The following is an 18,552-nucleotide window of genomic DNA, read 5'->3' as shown; positions in this document are numbered from 1 at the left end:
GTGCAAGTATTCTTCCTGCGAAGCGGAAATATGAGAATGATAGACAATAAAGTTGTAAATATCTTCACCTTGGTCGTGAGTGTTGGAATCCGGCAAGGTTACGGGTTCCGCCATAACCGCAAGCTCCTCAGCGGCGCAGAGAAAGAATAGGGTGATAATGCCTTCGATTGACGTCACAACAAAGAATGGAAGTTGAAGCGCCTAAATCACTTATTTATAACCTTTATAACCTTTATAACCTTTGCCTGCCTAGAGCAGAGACTGTTTAAATTAAATATAGCCTTGCATTAAAGTGGCAAGTCTCCATGTCAAGGGACAAAATATCTAATTAAAAATTGGATTTGAGCCCACTTAAAAAAAGAAAACTCTAACTTTGTTTCATTTTACTTTATCATACTTTACTGCTCTTAATTATATCAAATATTTCTAAATTAATAAATATTACTCTTTATCACCATTATAAAGAAAAATATACTAAATATTCATAATTTAAATTTCTTCTTAGTTTTTTATAAAATAGAACTAAATTATATACTCAAAATTATTAAGATTGATCATTCTCTCTTAACAATCATAATAATTTGAATATTTTGAATTTTCTAAATAAAATAATAATTATATCTGTAATATAACAAGTAGTGATTTATGATAACAAAAAATAAAAAAACTATAAAATAAATAATTTTATTATGGATAAATTTTATTATAAAATAAATTATATTAATAAATTTATATTTAATAACAAAATGTCTACGTAATAACAATAATAAAGAAAATCCTTAATGGGCATAGATTATAACTATAAAATCCAGCGTGATCTCTAGGAACATATTTGATTAGAATTTTATGTTTATTCTTGTAACTACTGAAGAAAGAGTCCCTACATAAGAGCCCTTCGCTTCCAATGCTCTTTGTTAAGTTCAATGTCCAAAACAAGTGCTCCCAAGGGCACCAATGAAGACAATCAATGAGGTAGAATGAGTTATAAATAGCAAAAAGGACATCTTCAAAAAACGGAGGTGCAGGATAAAAAGTATACAAACGCAGAAAGTAAAAGCCTAATCTATATACAACAAGCCATAAGTTTCCTTGTTCTTTACAGGCACCTTCTTCCTGCAAATCTATAAGTTTCTTTTTGTACTCATAAAAAAAAATTTCATTTTATCTTTTTCTTAATTATATAATTTGAAAAAATAAAAAACTATCAGATTATCCTATCCAATTGATTATACAATTCAAGTCGGACTACATAATCTAAGCAAAATAGAAATATTTTTTATATGGAGATGTTATGGAGGTGCAGGAAGAAACTACATTTTCATTGGTTAGATAGGGACTAATTCATAGGAAGCGTAACAGGCCATAATATTTTGGGTTGGAACCTTCTACTCAGTGCATGCAAGAGCAGTTTTCCAATCACATTTAAAATTGTCAAATAATAGCATTATTAATAATAACACAAAAGACCTCATCCGACAAAAATTTTAGTCCCTGCGCAGTGAGTTAACATAACCAACAAACACTAGATCAATGTGTTTTTGGGAAGGTTGGGGGTGCTACAAAGCATAGAAACTCCTCTATAACGCTCACGCATTTTTCAGATAATCTCAACTTATTATGCTTTTCAAAGTTGGGTACATAGTTGTCTACGTAGAGTTTCTCCAAGTAATGCAGATTCAAATACCGGTTCAAAATAGCAGGCTATATACATAGGTTAATCAGTAAACAGATTGACACTAACCTTTGTGTACAACATATATTGTTTTCTTTATGCCAAAACATCGTGTACACATCTAACAACCTACTACATCACTATGGTAAAATAACCTTTAATTTCCATGAATCAAGTTTGGCCTCCAGCAAGACAACTTGAAAAATTGAAGAGCTTATGAAATTAGAGTCAAGGCACTATTGAATGATCCTTTTCATTCAGCTAGGCATGCTGACGTTGGATGGGAGGGCAGAGATTGGAGATTTTCAAGTTAATAAGATTATTGTTTTCTTGATGGAATACAGTAATGAAATAGAACATTGTACATACATAATTTAATATTAAATGAAATCAAAACGAGAACTACTTTATAAAATCTATCAAATTTTTCCTTGGTTGTTGCAGATTGAATAGCTGAAGTTTGAATAGATCTTGCAGAGGCTTCACTAGAACTTGTATTCTCCCTTATTTGAGGCTCACTCCTTTGAGATTTTGACCCACACCACTTGTCATCGTGCAGTCTTCTTTCAGCAGCCATGGCAGCAGCTTGTATTGGACTCAGAGAAGACTTAATATTTTTATCACCACCTAAATACTGAGGTCCAGAAGGCAGCAAAGCTCTATGACGTGCCCTGCTTTCAGCACCTACCAATGCAGTCTGGCGAAGTGATGACAAAGGTGGTTGCTGGGAGGACCCACCCAGACGTCTCCCATAAAGGTCAAATTCTTTCCCAGTGCTATTAATCCCTTTCACCATCAGTTCTTCACATTCCTACCTGATTGTTGATGCTAGTAGCTGACATTTATCTTTAGATACTCAAATCATCCATAAAAAATCATGGTTGTTGATTTCTATATTCTCTAACGCTATAGAGATGGTTATCAGATAGCATATGCAGTGATTGTTGCTAGAAGTCTGGGGGCAACGCTTGTGATACCAGACATCAGAGGAAGCCAACCTGGTGACAGAAGGTTAGTGCTGAATTTTATTCTATAAAAAACTATACAGATGAGAACACTTATTTTAATCCCATGTCCATATTTTAACCTCTGCTTTGATAAGAAAGGGTGCCAAAATAGTGATAACGATGGGGAGAAAAGCTGCTACAATGCACAAGAGATTGCAGTGTTTTTGAGGCAGATTGGTTTTGACAAGGATACCACAGTTTATGTCACTGAATCAAGGTGGGATAGCAGCCTTGATTCTCTCAAGGATTTGTTCCCCAAGACGTATACAAAGGTGAGATAAGTTGTTTACATCTATCTATTATCATTCAAATTAGAACCATTGTTTTTGTTTGTATTTGAAAGTTGGTTGTTGGTTGGTGCAGGAAGCCATTATGCCAGCGGATAAGAAGAAAAAGTTCCTAGATTCTGAATTTGAGAAAGTGATTGATTTTTATATAAGTGCAGAGAGTGACGTGTTCGTACCAGCAATTTCAGGTCTGTTCTACGCCAATGTAGTTGGAAAGAGAATAGGTTCTGGGAAAACACGCATACTGGTTCCAGCTTCGTCTGCTTCAGCCTCCAATTTTCTCTCTCCTTATGTCTCCAAGTCACTCAGAAAATTGAAAAAGTCCAAGTCCCATGCACAAATAGGATCACTTCCACTTCATAACTCACATCTAACAATATTACTTCTTCATCTAGAATGTGTAAGGACCACGCATACTGGTTCCAGCTTCGTCTGCTTCAGCCTCCAATTTTCTCTCTCCTTATGTCTCCAACAAAAACCACTTTGCTTATTCTTGTTACTATTAGCAACAACCTGTGCATTTATTTGCTTATTCTTTCCATGTTTAAATTCCCTTAAGATATATTTGAGAAGAAAAAATTGATGTCAGTTATCAGGATTTATATATTTATGACAAAATCATGGTCCTTACACATTCTAGATGAAGAAGTAATATTGTTAGATGTGAGTTATGAAGTGGAAGTGATCCTATTTGTGCATGGGACTTGGACTTTTTCAATTTTCTGAGTGACTTGGAGAAATATCGGGACAGTGGTGTTCTGGGAACTGGGATCAACTTTCCAACAACGGCAAGAGGCCAGCTGTTGCAATTAAATCAATCAGCTGGTTAGCTAGCAAAGTAATAATTGCATATGAAATGAGGGTAGAACTTTCGAGCATTGAACCGGTTGAATATCTGTGAGTTGAAGCATTGTAAAACTACTCTTCAATAAGAATTCAATGAATTAAAAACTTACATTATTGCAACGGGAGAACAAAGGGGGGTTCAATCCGTCAACCCCAGACAAGAAAAAATTTACGTACTTGGCTAAAGACGAATGCGTTGAAAATTAAAGTATTCTTCACTTGTATGGTATGGACTGTGGAATCCTCATTACGTATAATACTTTCACCACAGAAGTTAAGAATCAGAAGAACAATGACTTGATAGAGGGCCTGCAATGGCAAATTATATATAATTAAATGGTAGGATCTAAACAGCCCTATATTTCTCTGATGATCTTAACAAATCTCACTATAGAATAAAACATATTTTTACCTGCACGAGCAAGTTCCTCCACATGATATTTGTTATAAGAGGTTCCCTGAAGCCAAACAAAAGATCGTAGTAAGCCAAGTGAGTGTTTGCAATAAAAATGAGCATAAAATGATAATGTGACGCATGCATTTGAATCAATCAAACTAAACCTTCGGCCAACTGGTTATCTGTGCATAAGGCTGTCTGTTGGAGGTTCCGTAGCCAGCGCAAGAGCTCCAAGTGTGTCCATGATAAGGTTGACCCACAAAAGCTGTACCAAACCAAGAGCATTTAGATAGGAAACCAGTATCTATGACTCATAAATCCATGTTCTTTACTGCTTTTTTTAGTGCCGTTCTTCTGCTGTATTTTTATTAAATTAGTGTACATCATTGAAAACACAGTAGAAAATGTAATGAGAAAATTATTAGAGAATCCAAATTTGACTCTTTATGTAATTTGAATCATACAACTTTAAATAATAAAATATTCAACTAAATTAGAGAAGAAAGTGTTCATAAACAAGTCTCTTTAGATAAACACTCTTTATCTTCAGATTTGTTGTATTTGAAATGAAGCACTACATGGTCTTTTTATAGGCCTTTGGACATGACCCTTCAACTACATTCATTAAATATAATTACTACCTAACTCACAATTAATAAACTCTATTGCATGCTTAATCATAGCTAGACCCACTCTCAACCTTTTGCAATCTCCTAGACAATTAATATAGCAACTTCCAATTACCCACATTTAAGTTTACCTAACAAAATCCCTCCATAAACTTAAATATTGTCCTTCATTCCGAGTATCATCTTGTTGTTCTCGAACAGAGAGGATGGCATCGGCTTTGTAAACATATCTGCAGCTTGTGCTCGACTTTCAACGTGCTCTAACTCTACATTTCCTTCTTTCACTTGTTCTCGGATGAAGTGAAATCGAACATCAATGTGCTTGCTTCTCTCATGATTGACCAGGTTCTCTCATCAATGTGCTTCTCTCAATGGCCGACTTGTTATCAACTCGGATCACAGTCCCCTTTTCTTGCTTCAATTCCAGCTTAGCGGGACCATAGACTACGGAAGTAGCGCTTTCTACGGGTAGATTAGCATACCCGATCAGGTCCGGGGTTGGGATACCTGGTTCCAGTGCTATGAACCAGAAGTTGCTCGATAGGAAGGTCTTCTTTATCAAAAAGAGAAATGATATTTCATAATAGAGGAAAGATGGTAGCCTAGTTTGGATTCAAGGTATGCCACAAGGCTATCCGAGTTCACAGATGTCCCTGCTTATCTCTCTTTTCAGAAGGATTGGGTGCTCATAACACGGGATATCCACAAGAAAAGTCAGAAGGAACCTTAGCTGCTAGAATGCAATATAACTAAACCTCCAACTCTGGTTGCTTAGAAGGTTTCTAAGCCAAACTGCATGGCAAACACTCTAGGATGTTGCAACGTACTCTGCTTCACATGTTGACAGTGTTACAATGGGCTGTTTCTTTGAAAGCCAGGTGAACGCCGTGCTCCCCATGAAGAATACATATCCAAACGTGCTTTTTCGGTCATCAACATCTCCACACCAGTCACTGTTCGAGTAGTCGACTAGTCGATAGTCATCCGTCCTAGTATACATCAGGCCAAGTGACATTGTTCCTCTCACGTTCCTTAGAATTCTCTTTAGGGCCTTCCAATGAGTATACCTCGATTCCTCCATATACCGACTTGCTATTCCAACACTTAGCATTAAATCTGGTTTGGTATTTGTAAGATACCTGAGACTTCCAATCAGACTTCGTTATTTGCTCACATCAACTTGGTCTCCATTTGCATATTTAGAAAGTTTTGTGCCTGGTTCCATAGGGGTGGAAACCGGGTTGCAACTCGTCATCTTGAACTTCTTTAAGACATCCTCAACATACCTTTCCTGCGACACAAAGATACCGTCCTTCCCTTGAATGACTTCCAAACCAAGGAAATACTTCATAAGACCTAAGTCGGTCATCTCGAACTCCTTCTTCATCACTTCTTTAAATGCTTCAATTAGCTCAGCATTATTCCCCGTGAAGATAAGATCATCGACATAGAGGGCAATGAACATCACATCTTCTCCTTTCTTCTTTATGTAAAGAGCATGTTCATAAGGGCACTGCTCATACCCATTCTTCTTGAAGTAAGTGTCGATTCTTTCATTCCATGCTCGTGGAGCTTGCTTCAGGCCACAAAGTGCCTTCTTCAATCTCAGGACTTTCTTCTCTTTGCCTTTTCACATGTATTCAAGTGGCTGTTCAACATATACTTCCTCCTCCAAGACTCCATTCAGAAATGCTGACTTCACATCCATCTGCAAGATTGTCCATATGTGTTGAGCTGCTAAGGAAATCAGCAACCTGATTGTTTGCATCCTCGTCACTAGAGCGAATACTTCATCATAGTCTATTCCTTCCTTCTGCTTGTACCCCTTCACTACGAGTCGAGCTTTATATCGCTCAACTTCTCCTTCAGCGTTTGTTTTCTTCTTATACACCCACTTTACGGCAATAGGCCGAGCTCCTTTGGGTAGATCGGTTAGCTCCCACATGTTGTTGCGTTCGATTGCTTTGATATCTTCATTCATTGCCATTTGCCACTTTTCCTCCTGCACGGCCTCTTCAAAGCTCAAGTGTTCTGAATCTGCCAAGAAACATACAACATGTACTTCGTCAGTCGAGTTGTATATGTCTTGCAAGCTTCGCGCTCTAGGCTGTAGAGGTTCATCTTCTTCATCAGAAGTCTCATGATCTCTCACAGCTGGTGGTGTATCTACTTCCAAGCTTCTAGGTCTTCTCCGAGTTGTTCCACTTCCACTCGCTCTCTTCATCAACTTGAGCATCTTGGCTCATAATCACCTTCTTTGTTATTGGGTTGAACAACCTATACGCCTTGCTTTTTTAATCGTACCCAATAAACACGTACTTCTTGCTCCGATCTTCAAGTTTGGTCCTTTGTTGAGTTGGAACATGACCATAAGCAATGCTGCCGAACACTTTGAGGTGAGACACACTCGGCTTTCTTCCACTCCAGACTTCTTGCAGTGTCTTCTCGTTAAGCTTAACATGTGGACATCTATTTTGCACATAGATGGCACATTGCACTGCTTCCGCCCATAACTCCTTAGGCACGTTCTTGCTTTTCAACATTGTTCGAACCATGTCAAGTATGGTTCGATTTTTCCTCTCAGCTACTCCATTCTGTTGGGGTGAGTATGGTGCTGTCAGAAATCCCCTTATTCCTTGCTCCTCACAATATTTCATGAGCTCGGATGAGATGAACTCACCTCCTCGGTCAAACCTAACAGGTTTGATAGGCATGCCGGTCTCCTTTTCAACCATTGCTTTGAACATTTTAAACACTTGGAACACCTCAGATTTCTCCTTCAAAAAATACACCCATGTTTTTCTTTGAAAATCATCTATGAAAGAAATGAAATACCTTTTCCCATTGAAAGATTCAGGGGTAATTGGTCCACAAATGTCTGTGTAAATTAATCTGAGTTGTTCCTTGGATGCTTCCCGAGCACGCACTCTTCATAGAATTTCTTTTCAAACTGCACAGTCGGGAGTCGTCGCACCATCTCCTTTTTCACCAACTCGGCCAACCCACCCAAATGCAAGTGGCCAAACCGGAAGTGCCACTTCATAGCTTCATCCTTCACGTCAAGTTTCAAGCACCTCTCTTAGACTATTTTCAAGTCCAGCTTGTACATCTTGTTCTTCTTCATCTCTACTCGGGCAATCAATCGATCTGACTTGTCTTTCAAGTATAGTACTCGATCTTTCATCAGAACCGAGTAGCCTTTCTCCATCAGCTGACTCATGCTCAATATGTTGCTTTTGAGATCAGGTACATAGTACACATCTTTGATTTCTCCAACTCGGTTGTTCTTCTGTAGGTACCAGATTGTACCCCGGCCTTTTACTGCCACCTTTGATACATCTCCAAATGATACGTGTCCAACGTCAACTTTGGTGAGCTCCTTAAAAAGATTCTTGTCCCCGCACATGTGGTTGCTTGCTCCTGTATCAAGGTACCAAACTGAGTTGTCAGAACAACTCGGACTTAGCTCGGCGCCTGATCTCCTGGACATCATCAATTCTCCTTCTTCCTCAGCATCCTCAGAAAGGAAGTTCGTTTCCTTCTTGCTTTCAGATCGGCAATCCTTCGCGAAATGTCCAACCTTCCCACAATTGTAACATTTGACTCCTGAGTAGCAGTCTTTAGCAAAATGACCATACTTACCACATTTGAAGCATTCAACTCCTGAGTTGTTCGACTGACCTCCTCGGCCTCTACCACCATGACCTCCACCTTGTCCTCGGCCACGCCAGTTTTGTTGGCCGACCTGTTCTTGACTTCTTCCATATCCTCCTCTGCCTCTACCACCTCGGCCTCGAGTGTTCTGAGTATAAGGAACCTTCTTCTCCCTAATGGTTGCCTTTGATTGGAGTGCTTGATCAAGGGATTCCTTCTTCTTCCTTCTTCGCTGCTCATGTGCTTCAAGCGACCCGGCAAGCTCTTCCCCCGAGAGCACTGTCAAGTCCTTAGATTCCTCTATTGCGCAAACTATATTCTCGAAGTCGTCGATTAACGACCTCAAGATTTTCTCCACCACTCGGCAAGTGGGCAGCGTCTCTCCATTTCTACCGAGCTGATTTGCTACAGTCTTAACTCGGGAGAGTTTGAAGCCGAACTTGCAACCCCTTCATCTTCCTTCATCCTCATCCTTTCAAGCTTGCCTCTGAGAGTTTGAAGCCGAACTTGCTTCACACGGTTATCCCCTTTGTATGCCTTTTCCAGAGTATCCCACGCTTCTTTTGAAGACATCATTTGCTATCTTCTCAAAGCCAGACTCATCAACAGCTCGGTATAGCACGTACAGAGTCGTTTTGTCCTTTGCTCGTGTTGCTTTTAACCTAGCAAGTTGGGCTATCGTCATTTCTCCAACGTCCTCTGGTTCTTGGTGCCCATTTTCGACCACCTCCCATACTTCTTGGGAACCAAGGAGAGCCTTCATCTGCAGGCTCTAATTATCATAGCTGACGCCTTTTGATAACTTCGGCAGGGGCATCTCGATCAAACTCTCTAACTCACTCAAACACTCAAGCTCTCGAGCTCTGATGCCAATTTGTTGACAAACAAGTCTATCTAGATATACACTCTTTGTATTCAGATTTGTTGTATTTGAAATGAAGCACTACATGGTCCTTTTATAGGCCTTTGGACATAACCCTTCAACTACATTCATTAAATATAACTACTACCTAACTCACAATTAATGAACTCTATTGCTTGCTTAATCATAGCTAGACTCACTCTCAATTTTTTGCAATCTCCTAGACAATTAATATAGCAACTTCCAACTACCCACATTTAAGTTTAACTAATAGAAAGAGGGCACCATACCTGTACAGCATTTAAAGGAACATCACCAGAAGATATTGATGCAACAACATTTATTACAAGAGCCGCAACATTAACAGTGAGCTGGAACTGAATAAATTTCTGAATATTTGCATATACAGAACGACCCCAACGAACAACCTACACAAAGTGAACAACAGACCTTAGATAATTTATATATCAGACCAATCCACTAATGCCTCTGTCCAAGTGAAATAAATTTATCACTTCTTAAGCCAAAATCAAATTACATCGATGACCTGTTTACTGCCCATGGTAAATTAATTACAGTCAATTATTTTCTTGCAGACAAGGTACAGATGATAAAGTAATGATAAAAATAAATTAATAGATAAGCCTAGTTTTATCAATTTTAAATGTATTTTTATATAAATTGTAGTTTTAAAGGGGTTTCTATATTGTAAACAGTTATTAATAAATTTCTAAAATTCATTTGATTTTTCAATAAGTTATCAATAACACCAAATGACATACCGATGATTCATGATTGTCTACATTAATTTAGTCTAATAAGTCGTAGCCCAGTAAGGAGCTATTTAACCATTTATAGGAATTGATTAAAAATATAACAAAGTTTTAGGAAGCTATTGAACAATAAAAGCTAGAGAAACCATGGCTAAAAATGTATATGACTTCATAGTTGAGCATGTGAAATCATGTACCAGTGGCAGACACAAAAAAAATGCAATAATACATTCTCTTTAATCTCACAGGAAGAAACACTCTAAGATATCATAACCAATAGATTACGAGTAGAAGAATATAAGAGAGTTTAACAACATTTTCAATCTAAAATTTTAAAACAATAAGATTTTGGGTGTTTTCTAGTAATGTTGCTCAACTTGCCCATTTTATGTAATGTAGGACTCCAATTCAAAGTAACTCCTTGATAAATAATAAGTTTACCTTTACTACTGATGCAAAGTTATCATCCAAGATAATAATATCTGAACCTTCTTTTACAACTTCTGTTCCTTGGATGCCCATAGAAAGGCCGATATCTGCCTAAATAACAAAATAGTAGCACACAATATCAACTATAATAAAGAAATTAACATAATTGCCAATACTGTTATTATCGAATATTTATTTAAGGAACGAATATCATAAGGAATCACAATGAAAGAACAATACTGTTATTTTTTTTGCAACTTGTTCCCTTTCGATTTCTGATAGTTCACGGAATGACTTCCCTTCAATTATATTTGGCTCAACAGCCTTATGAAAAGTATGGAAGATCATCACTAAAGAGCGTCTACTACTTGTTTACATGTGTTTGTCTTAACCGTATTAATAATTTTCTGATATTCTTTTCTTTAGTTTTATATATAGAGAACACACAACTCTTATATGTTGTGTTGACATGTACCCTCTTTATAGAACTTTCTCTTATAATACAATTGTTTTCTTTCATTTTTATTCTTGTGTTTTTCTTTCATTGTTGAATGAACCCAACAATGTGTTATGAGCATATTGATCGGGGAACAAGTCTTTCTTGTTGCCCTATTTATTCAGACAAATGCAATATAGGACAAAAACAAATTTCATCAACTGTAATATAGCACATTTTAACAGTGATCTTTTATTTGCGTTGAACCTTTATTCCAACGATAGCAAGCAAGACCAACTCGTAATCTGGTAAGGACCACTGGTTTAATTCCTCCTCATTAGATGGAACTTTTTCGACATCATACGATCTATATGCAATGCCAACACAACGCAAGCTCTGTGCAGCAATATCTTCGATACCATTCTTGAAGAATATCTGGAAAATAGTGCGAATATTATCAACTGCTACCAACTGCTACCAGTCGCTAAATTTTTGGAAAAATGATGGTACCCAATGTATACTTGCATAAGTTGGCATTGGAGTGACTTCAAAAAGACTCATTGACATGGATAAAGTGACTCGGTGGTAGCCTTATATATGATTTTAAACTTTGGTTAGCTATTAACCAAAAGAAAATGTCTTCTTTTTAATCACCACTGGTTCAGTTCAATGATCTTAATTCCCTCAGTAAAGTTTATATCACATGAAAGCTGTTGTTACAAACCTTCTCTTCTTCAATAGATTTCAAGTGACCATCAGAATCAAGATATTGAGTACATGTTCCAAGAACTATCTCCGCAGCTCCTTTCCAATGTACATGTACTACATTGTCCGGCTGCCAAGCAAATTACATTAGTATTCCTGATTATCATATTAAAGATAATTAATGAAAAACACTCAACTGATATGATTCAACACAAACAATGATTAAATAGATTCAAAATGAGAAGTAAAGATTGAAAAAACATGGGATCGATATTTATGTATCACAATACATGCAAAAAAGAAGAAGCGATGAGTTGAAAAATAACTATATCAAATGATTACCAGTTTCTCGGCAACACCACCTCTCTTTTTCGCAGAATTGAAGGGGAAGACATGGAGAATTGTTGAATTTGATCTAATAAAATCAAAATTCATCCCCAACTGCGACGAGGATTCAAAAGATAAGTTGATCACCTTCAAACCCATTACCAATCAAAGACAAATAAAAAAATGGAGTGTACCTTCACTGCCCAAGAAAGAATTGCCTTCTCTATAGGAGATCCTGACACCTCCATCTCTCCACCATCCTACCAAAGGAAATGCATACACACAGAATATACTAATAAATAGATATCAACACCAATAACGGGTCTTTTAAGAGAATTCACATCATAAAAGAGAACTGTAGACATTATTGTCAACTAAAAAGGCATACCTTAGGCACAAAAACATTGCCAGTCGTATTTTGTGCAATACCCTCATTTATCAGAGAAAGAACTTCCGGATGCACTTTTGTAAGTCATCTGGTTGATTTAGTTTCTTCCTCCCAACATATGCCTCAACTACAGTCATCTATAATCCAAAAAGTTGTAATCAAATACTGATAATTCAAGGATTCAGGTAAAATGAAGTAGGAAAATGCAGATACAGGTGTTCTGGCCCCAGAACCCACCTGATTTAAGGTCAGCGTTCCAGTCTTATCACTGCAAATTGTTGTAGCAGATCCCATAGTTTCGCACGCTGACAACCTTCGCACCTGCATAATATTTATAAAAAAAAGAAGAGCAAATTATTAAAAAATTTAGAAGATACTGTGGTGACTGTTGGAGCACAAAAAGATACTTGCCAAAGCTTTGTCTGCCATCATTTTCCGCATCGAATATGCCAAACTATCATGAGTGTGGCCAAGGAAGAAAATTACACAGATTAGAATGAAACATCATGCAGCTTAGTTTTGGCTATATCTTGTGTTGTACAATGAAATAGTTAGCAGCATTTACTTACGTTAACGTAACTGCTAAAGGTAGACCTTCGGGCACTGCAACCACCACAAATTCACACTCACTGCAATGGTAAAAATTTTGATGACTCCGTCTATTATTTCACTAGTACTGGTCTCTCCAGCAACAAATTGTACTTTTCCATCTAAATCTTTCGTGTAGCCAGAGAAGTATCTAGCATTCCAAAATTATTACATAACTAGTTAAAGTTAGCACCGATCTTGTATTAGTAAGTTCAGAACAGCAAGGACACAAACAGCTACAGTAAGCCCCACTATGCCAATAAAAGTAGCCACTCCATTCAAACGAACCTATTAAACGTCCCTAAAAATTTGTTAAGTTTAAATGTGATACCAACAGTTATTGATTTTAGATACGGGTGAGAGGAACCTGTAATGGAGTCTCTTCTCCGGTATCCTCTGAGATACTTGCCATCAACAGTCCCCACTCGGTATTTATACCAACACCAGTTACCTACAGATGACAGTATAGAATGAATCAGGGTAGTAGCATTCTGAAAATATTTATTTCACGTGCAAAAATATATGCCACTAGAATCATGATAAAGGTGTAAAACAAACTTCTACATATCCATAAGGAGCATGAATGGCAAAATGACAATTAAAATTATGAAAACTAATGAAAAATAGTAAAAAAGTTGAAACCAATGAAAAATTAATTTTATATTTTAGCAAACAGAAAAATGTTACCAATTATACTTCTGTTGATCAAGTAATTGTTAAAATTATGAAAACTAAGGTATTGAGGGAGGATAAGGTGAGAATAAAATTTATTTGCAGTGTATTGACGTGTGTTATTCAATGTCACACAAAGACAACAATGTAATCCTTATTTAAAGTTGTTCTACAATTTTAATCATAATAACATAAGATTTTTATTTTTTTTTACGAAAACAAGGATAAGTAAAAACTTATCCTGAGATAAGAAGGAAAAGAAAATTTTGGCAACCAAAACAAATAGTGATGGAAATTATACCAAAATTGCCTCTCAAACTCATAACGAGCTGGTGGAACCAACTTGAGTTTAAAAACCAATGTACGAAAGCACGCAAGGTCAAATAGGATTGGTAGAGATTCATAACTCGCAATGATAATAGAAGGAAGGAATTATTCTCAAGATAGATACAATAACTCTAGTACTACGTCTAAAGGATGAGGAATTGAATTGGTGAATATTATTCAAGGCGATGTAAATGATAAAAATAATAATCCTTCTTTATGATTGTACTAGACTCATAATCCTGATTACATAAGAAAATAAATCATAGGATAAGAAAATGAAGAAATTAATCCTGAGAGTTACAAAGGAAAATAGAAATATGACAATCACACCAAATAATAACGTTAGTATGGAAATATGGTAACATAATCAGCAAGGTAACGCAATCAGCCCTCTCATAATCAGCTGATATGGCCAGACATCACCAATTTAAAGAAAATATCAACATGCATGCTGCATAAAAGCATAATGTAACATGTGAACTAACTTCTCAAAGCAGAAAGTTTTCACGCTTATGTCAACCTATATTCTACCCATCAAATAACAGACAGACTTGCATAAAAGGGTGTAATACCACATCATACCAGCATAGCGCCAATTCCATCTACTACTTTGCAACCAGACATCAAAAAAGGTGCTTTATGATCCTTGTGAATCTGCAGAACGTTCATTGCTTAAAAATAATATTAAAAAACTAATAGTTAGGTCATTAGAGGGTATGAACAACATACAATCTTGCTTTCACCAGTCATACTGGATTCATCAATGGCAATAGAGTGACCAGTGATAACAACTCCATCGGCGGGAACCTCACGACATCCATAGAGTCATTTTTTTCCATTTACGACTCGGATTAAGTAACACACACGTTTTAATTATATTCAACGAATCAAGACCAATTCTATACCCACTTTAAAACAAAAAGACCTTAAATTTAGAGAGAAACAAAATGAAATAATGTTACAACACAAGAATCACAAAAATCTACATATGAAGTTGTAGGTATGTTACAGGAACGAAGAATCTGCAAAAGAACGCTTTTGGATGCGTGACCAATGCGAGCCTGCCAAAGATTAAAGGTGAAAAAGAGTTAGCCAGAGTGGTATTGTTAACAGAGGAAGCAGAGGCAGGTTGCAAAGGTGGAAAGACGTAGATACCATCTTTAAGACTTCCTTGAAGAAGGAGCTCCTTCGTTACCTGGTGTTTCACATTGCAAAAATCAGGAAAGAATTCAAAATACACATTGTTGTCTCTTGCAAATTTTGAGACACTAAGAAGATTTTTGTTGAGATGTGAAACATGTAAAAGATTACGCAAGATAAACTGAGATTTAAGAGAAGAAGAGGAAAGAACAGCAGAACCAGTATGACTTATGGATAAACCTGAGCCATTTCCTAGTTTGATTTGTTCACTACCATTGTAAGAAGACTTTGATGAAAAATTTGACGGATCGTTATTAACATAGTGCGAAGCCCCGCTATCCCAGAACCACAGAGAATCAAGAACGATGCAAGAAACAGATAGCTGATCATCAATCTTAGTATTGGAAGAAGGAACCTGGGAATTGTGGAGGTGAGGTTGAGGCTGAAAATCGTGGTTGAAAAGATGCTGATCAATATATATATATATATATATATATATATATATATATATATATATATATATTTGTATTGTTGTGTACTCGTGAAGGTTGAAGAAAATTGCCAAGATTGACTAGAATTGGACCGATACATGTTAGAACGACCTCCACGAACGGCTGGGTTTCTGGAATTGGTGCGTCCAGAACGAGTATTGGATCTTGCGCGGTTTGTGTTGTTCCAAGAAGCAGAACTGGCATGAGTTTGAATGACTGGATCAAGATGTTTATGCTTCTCAAGACGTTCTTCCTGAGCAAGAAGGAAGGCTTCGATTTCATCAATGGAGTAGGGATCAAGACGAGAAAGAATTGACGTGACAAAAGCGTCATATTCATCAGACAATCCATCCAAGATTGCTTCAACATGATCTTCATCTGTACTTTTAATCTCCATAAGATAAGTGGATATGTTTCGATCTTTCTTGGCAGTCTTTAATTGTATTTTGAGTTTTTTGATTTTGGCCCTAGATTGGCTAGCGTAATATGTAGATAGTTTCTTCCAAATGGTAGCAGAGGTATGCAAACCTACCATTTTTGTAAGCATGGTGTTTGACATAGAACCAGGGTACTTTGGGTTGACGTTTCCAGTGGCAGCATCAGCGAATGTGAGAAAACGTGGAGAAATATCAGACCCATCAAGAAATTCAAGATCTTGAGGCCTTTAATGGTAGCTAATACTTGGTGTTGCCAGACAAGGTAGTTTTCTTCATCTAACTTGATGAAAACAGGGGTGGTGAAGGTGCAAGGAGTGAATGTGGGGTGGGTGGAAAAATCTGATGGAGTTACAACTAGCCCATGGGCCAACCCTGGCCCACTCTTCATAAAGCCCCTTTTAGGGGCTCCCAAATGAGGGGTCCAAAAAAAAGCCCCAGCTCCCAAAGCCCCCTCTTTCGTGGGTTAGGACTAGGGCTAAGGTGGGTTCCCCAAATAATACTACATTAAGTCAGAGTCAAAAATTAAGTTGAGCAATCCGAACGGGCCTGATGACCCGGACGGGCTCGACGACCCGGACGAGCCCAATGACCTGGACGGGCCCGATGACAAGGACAGACCCGAGGAGCAAGATGAGCCCGATGACCAGGACGGGCCGGATAACCCGGACATGGCAAACAACACGGACGGGCTCGAAAACCCGGACGGGCCAGATGACCAAGATGGGCCCGACGACCAGGACGGGCATGACAACCTGGACATGCCAGACAACACGGACGGGCCCGACGACCCAAACGGGCCCAAGAACCCGGATGGGCCAAACGAGCCAGATGGGCCCTACAACGTAGACGAGCCCAACGATCTGAACGGGCCGACGACCCGAACGGGCCCAATGATCCAGACAGGTCCAACGACCCGAACGGGCCCAATGACTCGTATGGACCCGACGATCCAAACGGGCCCGACGACCCGAACGGGCCCAACGAGCCAAACGGGCCCGATGATCCGAACGGGCCCGACGACCCACTCGGATGGGCCTGACGACCCGTTCGGGTCGTTGGGCATGTCTGGATCATAGGGCCTGTCTAGGTCGTTGGTCCAATCCGGGTCGTCGGGTCCGTCCGGCTCGTCGGGCCCGTTCAGATCATTGGGCATGTTCGGGTCATCGGGCTCGTTCGGGTCATCGGGCCCGTTCGGGTCATCGGACCCGTTCGGGTCATCGGGCTTGTCTGGGTCGTCAGGCCCGTTCAGGTCGTCGGGTCCATTGGGGTCGTTGGGCCTGTCTGGATCATTGGGCCCGTTCGGATCGTCGGGCCCGTCCATGTCGTCGGGCCTGTTCATATCGTTTGTCTCGTCCGGGTTGTTGGGCTTGTCCGGGTTGTCGTGCCTGTCCGGGTTGTCGGGCTCGTCTAGGTCGTATGGCCTGTCTTGATCGTTAGGCCCATCTGAGTCGTTCGGCCCATCTGGGTTTTCGGGCATGTTTGTGTAGTTGGTCCCATCTGGGTCGTCAGGCCCGTCTGGGTCGTCGGGTCCATACGGGTCATCGGGCCCTTTCGGGTCATCAGGCTTATTTGGGTCATAGGGTCTGTCAGGTTCGTCGGTCCTGTCCAGGTCATTGGGCCCGTCCAGGTCATCGAGCCTGTCCGGGTCGTCGGGCCCTTCCATGTCGTTGGGCCTGTCCGTGTTGTCGGGTTTGTCCTGTATTCGGGCCCGTCTGGGTCGTCGGGCCCGTTCGGGTTGTTGGGCCTGTTTGGATCATCGGGCCCGTTCGAGTCGTCGTTCTTGTCGAGGTCGTAGGGCAGGTCTGAGTCGTTAGACCTATTCGGGTCGTCGTGCTTGTCCGGTTCGTTGGGCCTGTCCCACAGATAGTAATATATTTTAAAAAATATATTTTTCGTGTGGAAGATGAAAGCCCATGGATTGGCCCTGGCCCACAGGGCTTTTGTAGGTTTTTGGCCCTGTGGGCTTCTTTGTTGGGGGCTTTTTTTCAATGTGGGCTTTTTTGGCCCTGGCCCACATGGGCCAGGGTCAAACCCTGTGGGCTGGGCCAAATTGACACCTCTAGTTACAACGGAAGCGGATTATTCGAAGCCATGGTTCAGAAATGAGTTCTTGAGACCATGTTGAGAGAGAGGAGAATTAGAGAAAAATGTTCTATTATTGAGTGACTGATACTGAAGAGAGAAAGGAAATAAATAGAGTTCATGCAGGCATGAGAACCGAAACGGTTAAACAGATAATAGCGCTCTGTTAACAAAAACCAATTCGACTACACCTACTTCAAACCAAACAGACCTTAATTTAGAAAAAAACAAAATGAAATATTTCTCAAAATCACCTGATCTCCTATTTTAAGAGGCACTAGATCACCAACAACAACATCAAATATCGATATTTATATTGTTCTTCCACCTCTCTAATGACCTGTAATGAGTTCAAGAGTACATGCTCAGTTTAACTTCCACAAAATTAATGTTTAGTACCATA

At 39.1% G+C, this 18,552-nt stretch overlaps 2 pseudogenes across 2 annotated transcripts; one reads left to right on the top strand and one right to left on the bottom strand.

The window, feature by feature from the left end:
- Positions 1-1,815: 1,815 nt before the first annotated feature.
- LOC114175468 (calcium-transporting ATPase 9, plasma membrane-type-like) lies at positions 1,816-17,730 on the bottom strand (annotated as a pseudogene). Its single transcript, XR_014993311.1, has 22 exons — positions 17,381-17,730; positions 15,752-16,292; positions 15,155-15,554; positions 15,009-15,060; positions 14,729-14,825; positions 14,582-14,653; positions 13,368-13,451; positions 12,982-13,288; positions 12,824-12,866; positions 12,650-12,733; positions 12,413-12,549; positions 12,219-12,284; positions 12,040-12,138; positions 11,717-11,827; positions 11,260-11,427; positions 10,569-10,667; positions 9,645-9,782; positions 4,374-4,474; positions 4,225-4,270; positions 3,990-4,121; positions 3,143-3,861; positions 1,816-2,670 (listed from the first exon to the last, which is right to left on the bottom strand). The product of XR_014993311.1 is annotated as a calcium-transporting ATPase 9, plasma membrane-type-like (transcript).
- Positions 2,721-3,472, top strand: LOC114176067 (protein MANNAN SYNTHESIS-RELATED 2 pseudogene; annotated as a pseudogene). Its single transcript, XR_014993312.1, has 3 exons — positions 2,721-2,951; positions 3,043-3,224; positions 3,385-3,472. The product of XR_014993312.1 is annotated as a protein MANNAN SYNTHESIS-RELATED 2 pseudogene (transcript).
- Positions 17,731-18,552: the final 822 nt, after the last annotated feature.

Source organism: Vigna unguiculata, chromosome 3 (assembly GCF_037176805.1).
Source record: "Vigna unguiculata cultivar grain cowpea cultivar isolate G323 ecotype 2 chromosome 3, ASM3717680v1, whole genome shotgun sequence".
Taxonomy (NCBI): domain Eukaryota; kingdom Viridiplantae; phylum Streptophyta; class Magnoliopsida; order Fabales; family Fabaceae; genus Vigna; species Vigna unguiculata.
The sequence above is the reverse complement of the archived record's forward strand: the minus strand, read 5'-3'. Positions and strand labels throughout refer to the sequence as shown.